Source organism: Meleagris gallopavo, chromosome 5 (assembly GCF_000146605.3).
Source record: "Meleagris gallopavo isolate NT-WF06-2002-E0010 breed Aviagen turkey brand Nicholas breeding stock chromosome 5, Turkey_5.1, whole genome shotgun sequence".
Taxonomy (NCBI): Eukaryota; Metazoa; Chordata; class Aves; order Galliformes; family Phasianidae; genus Meleagris; species Meleagris gallopavo.
The window spans coordinates 12,165,673-12,176,747 of NC_015015.2; positions in this window are offsets into that span (position 1 = coordinate 12,165,673).

Below are 11,075 nucleotides of genomic sequence, written 5' to 3' on the forward strand. Positions count from 1 at the left end.
AGCAAAGTTATATATTTTCTTTCAAAGCTCTTTACTTTTACATACATTGTTGTAGCCAAAATGTAAAACATAAAACTGTACATTTCTTTGCTATGGATCGCTTCTTTTTGTATACGAGATACTGAGTAATGGTTTTAAAAAGTGCAATCAGGCAGTCATGGGTCATATTGACCATGCCTTCACAGATCATCACACCGACATGGAAATCAAGAACTTTTAATCCAACTAGACGTGTATAAAAATAAGAAACTATTTTCTGTCTGTTTTTGTTGGCATGCTTGTGACACATGGGATCTTCCTTTGGACCTGACAGTAACAGCTGGTCTAGATTTAATTTTCCAGCTCTGGTTATGTTGTATTTTATTGATGTATAGATCCAACGTAAAGACCCTTCATAAACTGTTCATATTAAGTAATCAGTATGAATTTTTAAAAGAGAAAAAGGTGTTATTTTAACAATGGGACTTATAGTACAAAAATCAGGAAAATACTCAAGTATAAACTGTCTCAAAGTTTAAGAAACAAGACAAGAGCATTGTATGCAATTTAGTACTGAGTAAAAATGCATGCACAATGTTATGCAAAACAATTCTAGCATGAAATAAATTTGTATCATGGTTTCAGTGCCTGCTGTATAGTGTTAAAGGGAATCCTTTTCAGAAGTGATCAGGGGTTTCCAGAGACTTGCTTCTAAAACCTTGAATAAATACAGTGTTCTCAACAGAACTGTAGGAGAAAAGCTTCGTATTGCTTTGGTTAAAACGCTAACTTGGGTTAGTAGATAATAAATGAAGCCTGCAAACACTTGATACAACCAATGTCTGAAGAACTCACATCATTAGTAATTTCATGAGGAAAGATTAAAAAGCTCTATAATTATCTAGATATCTTCCTTTTCCCTCCCCAAGAATAATAAAAGTTTGTCTTTTTAGCTGATGAAGTGAATTCAGTTTCTTACTTTTTTGGACTTCATCCTTCCCTTGTTCTTCATTGAGCCACAGCAGTCCACCTGATACAAAACCCTGAAAGAAATCCAGGTGCCCAAGTAGTGCTTTATTTTCCACACAAAACATGCAGCAGTAAGAACCAAGAAACACAATAGGATTGGGTTTCACTTTAGGTCCTGGAAATGACAGCTATGGACTATGTGTCAACAACATTTTGGAGAAGTACTTTCTTGAAGGAAGGATACATCTTTATCCTCACATGAAGCTCTTTAAAAGAGTTAGAAACCTTTCAGACAGAAGCTATAACACCTGGGGCTGCAGAAGAGAATGAAAATGGAACAGTGTCCCTAAAGCTTGGAGAAAGTAGAGATTAAAACAAAATAGAAACATAAGAAACTCTCATGGCTCTGGTAAGTGCTGAACTATAAGCAACAACAACAACAAAAACCAACTGCAGTTGGACTTTGTCTTCATAAAACTGCTACAAAAGAAGAATGAAGGAGACCTCCAGCTGTGTTTTAGGAACAGGAGAAAGGCTGATGATGTGAACTTGAACATAATTAGATAAAGGACTACAAAGAAGCTTTCTAACAGTACATACTCAATTTCTACTTCAGTCAACTATCCTCTCCCCTCCTTCTCTCCTAAGAAGTATTTTTCTCCTATTGCCGTTGTTTTTCACAGCTGATGAACGGACAATTTTCTTACCTTCAGAGACAAGATCCAGGTTAATCCAGGATCCAAAAGTTGTATAATGAACAACTCTCCCTCTTATAGCACATTAAGAAGCCAAAAATAGACTTCCCACATTTTTTATTTAATGCTAGAACTCAAAGGTCTAGTGTGAAGGCTGCTCAAATTCTCCATTACCATAATAAGGAACATGAACAATCCAGCCTTGTAAATCCCACATAGGTCTTCCCCTTCTGCAGTGTTTTGCATATATATGAGCTTTAGCTATAATGAACAGGTTGGGAACACGTGGCCTAAGGCAATCGTAATTCTGCGCTACTTTTTGCACTACCACATCTACCAGACCCATTTTCCTTTCAGTATTCCTTTTTCTAATTCAAGGTATCTGTGCCTTCAGGCACTCTCGGTAAACCCTTCAGAAACTCCATGGCACTTCCTACCTGGTGCTCCTCAAGAGATGCACTGCAGCGTAAGACCCTCCTACTTCCCCTTGCACTACAGAAGCAGCACCATCAACTGGAAAGTTTCAGTAGGATCTGCTGCACCAAATCCTGACACTGAGTCCAGTGAGAAACTTAACACAGTATACAAGCTGCTTTACATTCAAAGAAGCTTTCTGGGCTATTAAACCACAAACTCTTTAAACATGCTCACTCCCATCACAGGGGGTATATATTTTAATAAAAGGATTAAGACGTGTGGCTGGATTCTGGCCTCACACTTGCAATAATGCCACCAACTGCTTCTGATGTCACCCACAGTAAAAGCAGTAGCACAGTCAGCAGCTGAGCTGCACTCTGCCCCTCTCCTGCTGGAAGTGAACATCCAGGTTTCTTCTCCTGGAACCTCATCTCCCAGCATTTGACAGCCAGCCAGCTGAGCCTGCCTCAAAACTGATGCTTCCTCTGACTGGCACTCACCGTGGGTTACTGTCTATCACAGACAGCTCACCCCAGCCAAATCTCCTACACGTGCAGCCCTGTGCCCTTCTTTTCCTGTGCAACCCAGATGTGCAAAGCACTCTCCACAGCTACTGCTTCAGATAGCATGGACCTGAAGAGTGGTTTCTGCTCCTCCACTCCAACAAGAACCCAACTACTACCACTGTGGTAACAGTCATGCGCAGCAGTCATTAATCTGGATAAAATGATTCTTCACATAAATTGCCTTCTTTCTCCCTAAAGTTTCAGGTCCAAGAAGAAAATACATCACTGAAACAAATGTCTGCTAGGACAAATGGGAAGACTGAAATACAACAGAGAGCAAGCAGGGCTAAGGCAAGGACGCTCACAAGGAAACTGAGAACTGAGCCACTTATGAAAGATATCCTGAGGCAATCCCAAGCACAGTTATTAGCCTGCCACTTTGCATATCCTCTTCATGGTTTCAAAGTGCAGCGCTCTGCTTCCCATATATACACTGAAAACAACTTTGCCTCTCCGCTCCCAGAAACTAACTTCATTTCGTGAAGATGTACTTCAATTATGTAGGTTGTTTTTAAGTCGCTCATCTATTTGAGTTTGGGCATAAGACACCTGCCTGTTCAGAAGCCCCAAAGCTTCTGCACTCATCTAGGACTGTAGTTGCATCCTTTCTCTTTCATGGGAATATGAATGCTTGTGATCAAGAGCAATATTTAAATTCAAATTCAGCCTCAAACTACAAAGTACATCCCGGGACTGCAGATCTTGACTTGCTTTGCTTATCACATAAAACATAGGAAGATGAGTTTCCTGGCCCTGGCTGAGCAGGCCAGGCTTCCAGACCTCAGCACACCCAAAACTGTATGCGAGTAGTTAGGGCCCAAACATCTCCATACAAAGAGCATGTGCTCCAAGGCTTTCACTGGCTTCTCCTCTGCTCGCCGTGGGGTTTGTCAGTCAGCCACAGGCAGAGCGTCGCTGTCATTTTGGCACAGTTACTGCTGAGGGCACACATGGCTGCAGGCATGCAGCTCAGGCTGTGGCAATGTGACACCAACAGCTATGGAAAGAGGAAGGGGAAAGGATGGCGGGAAGATAATGGTGCAGGGAGAATAGGAGGACACTGGACTGGTCTAAAGAGTGGGGTCAGCAAACAGCAGGGTTGGGAGTATGTGAAGAACCAGCCGTGGGGGTAGTGGGGAAGATGAAGAAAGCAAGGAGAGAGGGAAGTAGGAGCATGAGGCTGACAGATAAACTTCAAGGACCGCTGGCCTGAAGCAGAGCTCCGGCCTGGGCATCATAAGACTGGAATTTTATTCTTGGTTCTGCTGTAGACATGCTGAGTTACCTTGGCTGGGACTCGTCAATTTTTTGTGCCTCATCTCCTGTTTCTACCACGTTGCCTCTTTTTAAAGTGTTCTGAGGACAAAAGATGAAAAGCAGAATTTAAGTAGAAATAGTTTTTCATAATTATGTACTCAAAATTAAGGCATCAGAGGAGAGCAGCAACTACATTATGTAAGAGACACCATGTTTCCTGGCCTGCAGAAGAACACCGTGCTCTTATAGGAATTCCTTTTCTTTAGTACTTTAAAGCAAAGTATTATTATGGAAAATGATTAAGCACCCACACAGTTAAAATGACAGAGCATCTTCATTACTGATTGGCAACTCCTCTGCTGCCCTAATTTAAGTACCACACGTCTTCATGCATTCAAATCAGTACAAACAAAACAAAAGATAAACTCATTTGGCATTTGAAGCAAAAGAAAAAAAATCATTTCAGAACATGAAAAATCTCCCAATTCTTGATTCTACTTTCAAATAATAATAATAATAAAAGAGTAAAAACAGTCTTTTAGCAAAGTGTTCATATACACTTAAATTACGATGATCAGGGAACTGTCACCATACAGATTGTGCTGTGTATGAGTAACAAGTTCGTCTATAGACAAAGCAGTCTGGAAATAGAGGAGAAAGATGAAAACACAGGAATTGGACTTAGACTTGTCCAACCTGCAAAGGCTTGCCTGAAAATGAACCAAAATCCAACAAGTCACAAACCAAAAATGCCTGAAGAAGTTTCAAAAAATAAACGTTCATCTCCAAGGCCAGCTTTTATTCAGAAATTATTTTGTTGCTCTTGATGCTAACAAAACTGAATAACATCTTCCCCATAACGCTGCAAATACATGTTTTCCCCCTCTCCCACAACACAGCACAAGGTTCATCCAGGTCACCATTCCAATACTCAAAGACCATCTTCACTGCTGAGTACTCTGTCGCATATTTTCTTCCAATGTTCCACAGAGGCAGAAATGAGTAAAAATTGCCTCTGCATTAAAAATGGGCGAATGCAGAAATAACTGAAAGATGACTCTGTGAACAAAGTTAGCAAACAGCTGAAAATTTCCTTCATTCAATAGCTGACTAGCAGGGTTACAAAATAACAACAGCAGCTTTACATACCCAGTTTCTTCCATAGAGTTCTAAGGTGCAAATGGAAAACACCTCCCTTTTTTGTTATATTTTTGGGCCACTTCCATGCTAACTAACCATTTCATTTTAGGACTATTAAATTGTTCTTTCTAACATAGAGCAAGATGTCAGCATTTATCAGGAATTAAGAAAAACACAAAAGCTATTATGAAAAGAACAAAGCATGTACTTCCATGGTTATTTTTGGAAATAAATTAAGAGTTTGATATGTCTAAAGTTCCAATATCCAGTTATTTTTTGAATCAGCTACAGTCTTCTATCAGTTTGGCATAAAGCCCATTCTCTACTGTACATATTTTTAAATCACACCAGATGATTCTCTGCCATTTCTAGCCTTTGGGAAACAAGTCATACATTTTCTTCTTAAGTATTTTTCTTCCCTTTCCAGCTGCTCTAAACTATAAGCTGATAGTAAATAATACAAGCATGACTAAAAACTGGTGAAGAAATTTAGAGCCTTTTAAAGAAAGTATCTAGCTAAGAGAAAATGCATGAGGCTTGCCATATGCCATAAAAATTACCAAAATTGCTAGGAGAACGGAGAGGGCTTTTTAGTGAAATCCTAACCACAATTTAATGAGAAAGATCGGCCATCATCTTGACAATGAAACTGACTTGAAGTCTAGCAAAAATCAGGTAAAAGTTTAACCCAGAATTTGTGGTATTTAGTGGAAAAGTAGAAAGGCTTAGATTATGTGCTGGGCAGGTCACCCAGGTCTGATTAAAGATTTCCAAGACTGGAAGGTGAGAACACGTGATGCTGTTTCAACTGAAGAGAACTGGAAATTTCAAGATGCCTTATGTACAAGAACAAAAACTCACTGCAAGTATATAATTCATGTTCTTAACAAATAAACAGCTTGTGTTTGTACCTCAGCTTACTTGCATCATACCAGTATGAATACTGTACAGGACCTTCATTTTTAATTCCTGCCCTCCCTTCACCTGCTTTAGCTGACTATGCTAGGCTTTTTCTACTGTCTCTCATTTAAATGTTTGTCCACAGTCTCTTTTCTCCTGTACATCCAAAACTTACCTCTCTTCTCCGTTTTCCATCCCCAAGTCTTATGTCTCAAAAATGTCAGATAAAACAAAATCAAAGCACATTCCAAGCAGAAAACCATAAATTCAATCAAGGAACTACACAAAGTCAAATAACTTAGTGACTGCTAAGTGACCTAAACAAATCCTCCAAGAAAAAGAAACTTCTGAACCAAGCATCTTCCTACTCGCAGCATTCTTTAAAATGGCACAGAAGTGTCTTGCATAGGTTTGCATGGAGGTTGGTTGTATAGCAACTGCAGATGCCCTATGGCTTCAAACAAGAGAAGTATGTAGAGCAGCTTCCTTCTCCTCCTCTGCCCAGAAGCCTAAGATCTGTCTCTGGTCTGAGGGCAAAGAGTTCAGAACTTCACTTCATCTGTCTCCTCCACACCTCATTGGCATGAGAAGGGAAGAGAGAATGGCTAAACAGACACTTGCTTACCTTCTTCCAGTGTTACACAAATATTACAAATTTATTACTACAAATATTATTTGCATCTGAGCATATCTTGCTTAAGAAAAAGGCTTTCTTTGTTTAGCACTAAAGACCTGCATAAACACATCCTCTTTGCACTGCAGATATATTAGCATAGCATGCTGGCTCTGCATTTTGCTTTGCAAAGACTGAGCTTCTCTGGGACAACAATCAGCAATATCCACTGAGCAGCAGCAACAAAGAGCACTTCTTTGCTTGACTGAGAGCCTTCCACTCTGTGCTCCCTTCCCTAGGGCAGAAAGACTTTGCTGATACTGTACGTTTTATTCTGCAAACAAAGCATGCTGTCATACAAAACATAGTATTCTTTTCTGAATGAAACTTTTTCTCTTTCCACATTCAACCACATACAGTCTACAATGAGTTGTCATTCATTCTTCGTACTACGGCAGCATCTTGAGATCCTGACTAACTGCGAAGGGTGTATGTAGTACAGAAAGTTCTCAGAAAAGACATTACTTCCCAGCATTTTCAATATATAGGCAAGACAAAGAAAGAGAGAAAATGCAGTTCCCCTCCATTGAAAAGATTAATAACACAGGCAACATGAAACTCAAGAACAGGACCAGGAACAAACCGAAAGACACTTTCCTCTTTAAAATGTCAAAACACTCTTCACATTTTCAAAGGCAAGCACGAAAGAATGACCAATTCAAATAACCAAGTCCCATTTATTTGTTACATCATTAGTTAGATTCCTCTGAAAGGGACTGCACCAACAGCTTATTCAACCAAAACATGTCTAATACAGCAAAACCTAGGGCCTGTGGGTTACATACTAGCTGTCATTAACCAATGAACAAAATTATTCTGAGCGTACTTCCCACTGAAACAAGATAATGTTTATTCAGTGCACAGATCTGAGGAAAACAAAAGAAGGAACTCCAGATGAAACCGCCTAAAAAGCATGAGCAACTGTTCAGTGGATGTATCAGAGAGGTTGTTTTAGATAGAAAATAGTACTGAGGAGTCAATAAATAGCAGCCTGGTCAGAGAAGTAAAAAGTGTCTTTAGTAGCAGTCCAGAACAGGATATTACTGTGAAGAACCACAGCCAACAGAGATGAGAAAATGATGGAAGATTCAATTTTGCATATAGTGGAAGATTCAATTTTGCACTTTTTGCAGTTGGTCCCATTCTGTTATTCTAACAGTTTCCTTCAGTATCTGCAATGCAGTTATAATCAGCTTCTTACTATAAATTTCTTCTCCACTGAACAGAAAGAGAAAACATCTGAAAATGAGGCCATGAACTTGAACTGTAACCACTGAAAGAGCAAGGAGAAAAAACCTCACATCCCATATACCTCCCTCCCCCTTTTGAGTTAGCTGACAGGTCATTACAGTTTTGTCATCCTATTTTCTAACAGCTCTTCTCTTAGTATTTTGCAATTCTGTAAAGCCTCCTCCCTGGAAAACCCTCATTTAAAAATTAAACCACTGTTTAGTAACAGTAGTTCTCATTAAAAGGTGTGTTTACCACACAGAAGTACTCCCTATATTTAAACTTGACATACATCAAATATCACAGCAAATTTAACTATCGTGGGTGGTAAACATCTAGTTTAATGGCATCCACTGTATTTGTATGAAAGACTTTTATAAGTAGCTTCCAAAATTCTGCTCACCATAGGCAGTTAATAGTATCTGAACACAACTTATACTTTTCTCCCACCATAATCAGTGTAAGGCATATGTTTCTCTACCCAGCACTCACCGGGGGCTAGTATTGTGGGCACACTCTGATCAGAACCTCAGATGGACTGCCAAGCTGACAGTAAGAAAGAGCTGACACTACCAGAAGCATTCTGGTCTGCCTTTTAAGCTAGAGAACGTGTAAAAAGTTTCTGTTTATATTTGGAAGCCTTCCTATTCAGCTGCAGCTACAAACACGAGCTATGTTGGATCAAACTGTCCTCAGCAGCTACAACTGACTTACGCTCTTTGACAAGACCTCTTCTGTTGTTTCCAAGGGCTCTCAGAAGATTCTCTTTCCTATCAGTAGCTTCAAAAACTTTAGCTTTAATTTTCAAGTTAATAATAATTTGTGTGGATCTGGAGCCATATATAATATATATTGAATGGATGTCTGGCACAGAAGATATTCCTCAGAAACACTGTTCTTCTCAGTTTAATCAACATGTAGCTTACTTCAGAAGGGTCTCATTTTCTCCTTTTGCCAGTCTTCTGAATCGTATCTACTTTTTTAAAATTCTGATCTTCTGTTTAAAATGTGCATATGCCTCTATTTATGTTCACTGGCATTTCTCTTTTCAACTGGATTTCTCAAGATGCTGGGAGCTCAAAACTTCAATAAAAGCTGGCAGATGCAACACATGCTCATCGTGACACACAGATACAACAATAAAGGACCAGAGCTGGCCCCATCTTTCCATCTTCTCACATTGTTTCCTCAGACGGAATTTTTACACTAATGATAAGTCATTAGACAGGCAGTTTCTTCCTCAAAGACTTCTTAAAAAGACAAGAAAAAGTCATTCTTTCTTCAGTGATACTGCATCAAGGCAAAATGTCATTCTACCTGTGGGTAGGAAAGTCAATTCCTGTACAAAGAACCCATGACATAATTGATTTTTATTTTTCCCATACTATTCTAAGCACGCTCATTTCTTATAGTTTGGGACTGGAAAGGACTTCCGCACTTTCCAGCTGCCATGTTAATCTCAGGCAATCTTCTTGAAGAACTTCTGAGCTACGCAATCCAATGACGTCCATCCACATCCATGTTGCTAAGATTTCTGGTGTCCTGAGTCTAATGTGGAGTTTTGACAAAGAGCCAAGGAGTGTCCTGCCCCACATCCAATTAAGATTTGTTCTGCATAACCAAGAGCTTTCACTGGCTTTGGTACACGAATGTTTGCCTCTGTGCCATCACCACACATCCCATGTTCGTTCCATCCCCAAGAGAAGCAACAGCCACCTAGAAAAGAGGATACAAAACACTGAATAAAGACAAAAACTACAACAGTTTTTTATTAGTTTAAGGAGAAAGATAAGCCATGTTGTCTTCTAACTAGATTCTAATAAATTCTGCTTAGGTGAGAAAAAATGTTCTCATTCTCCTGAAAACTTCAATATAACAATAGTTCGTTGCTGCTTTCAAGTAAGTAGGAATGAAATCTCACCTTTTCCTTTACATGGACAACATGCCTTACTCTCGAGCAGCATACCTCTTCTGTTTGCTTTGATACCGCTTTGATACTGCTGTTATTATCCTTATTTTCTTTCATTATCTTTTTTTATCTCCTCTTTTATATCTCAAATCACGATCCATGCATTAACAGTATCCTATAGTACTCTTTCTTAAAGCACAACATGTAAATTCTGTCCCATAAATAGTTAGCATAAGAAGAAAAAAAACAAATAAAACCCTGTCTTATTTTATTAACAAGGGATATTTCTTCTCAACTTCCTTTTCCTTACTTGGCCATCACAGAATTGTCTGTGAATTTCTGTAAAGAAAAAGGAATCCATGCTGTAAGAGAGTGATGTTTCTGATGCCAGTGTTATTTCTGATATGCAGCAGGTATAACAGTGTGAAGCACCACTCTGGAGTACAAATAATTAGAAAAAAAGCCAGAATTCACAAAATTCAAATTCAGAATCTCACAATTCTGAAATCTTTTCAAAATTGGCAAACCAATTGCTCCAAAGGCATATTCTCCTCCAAATTGCATTCTCATCCTACGTCTCTACATATTACTCTATCAGAAGTTCTCTTCTGTAACTAATTGTAAATGTTACTAAAATTAGATAAAGAAGAGCTTTTATTTTCTTGATGCTCTTTGAGGAAATAGACTTCTGCAAAACACTGCTAGAATGCCACAGTAAGCTAGATACAGCTCACCTCATCCAGCAGTGGGAGTTCTCATCCTAGAAGGCTCCAAATTCTCTCAATAGCATGCATGTGCAATATCAACAGCTGAACACACAGCACAAATGCACACGCTGGAGAAATGTACTAAGAAGCATGCAACAGATCACATGTAAAGACCACTGAATAGAACATCTAAGAAGTTAACGCTTTTATTTTTATTTTTTATTAAGGCACCAGGTAAAAATATTTATGTAGATATTAACAAGCAGCAAAAAGACATCGTTAACAAAGAGACTAAAACTCATCAAATAAAAATTATTCAGGGAAACTGTCAAGAACAAAACCATCTGCGTGTAAGGAAAGGCATTCTTTTGCACAGTTGCTAAAACATGGATCCTGCAGAATAAGCCTAATGAGAGTGGGAAAACTTCCAAATTTAATGAAAAGGGAATGTAACATGCTCTTACATTAACAAGATGACTATAGTAAGCCTTTTGTGATGAGGCCACTAGCAATTAGTACAATGACTAAGTGCTGATTTGATGGTATGGGGAATCACTGCATCTGAATGGTTGTGGGTTTTTTTTCATCCTATTCCGTCAGGACAAAAGAAAGGAGATCAAAGATTTTGTTCAC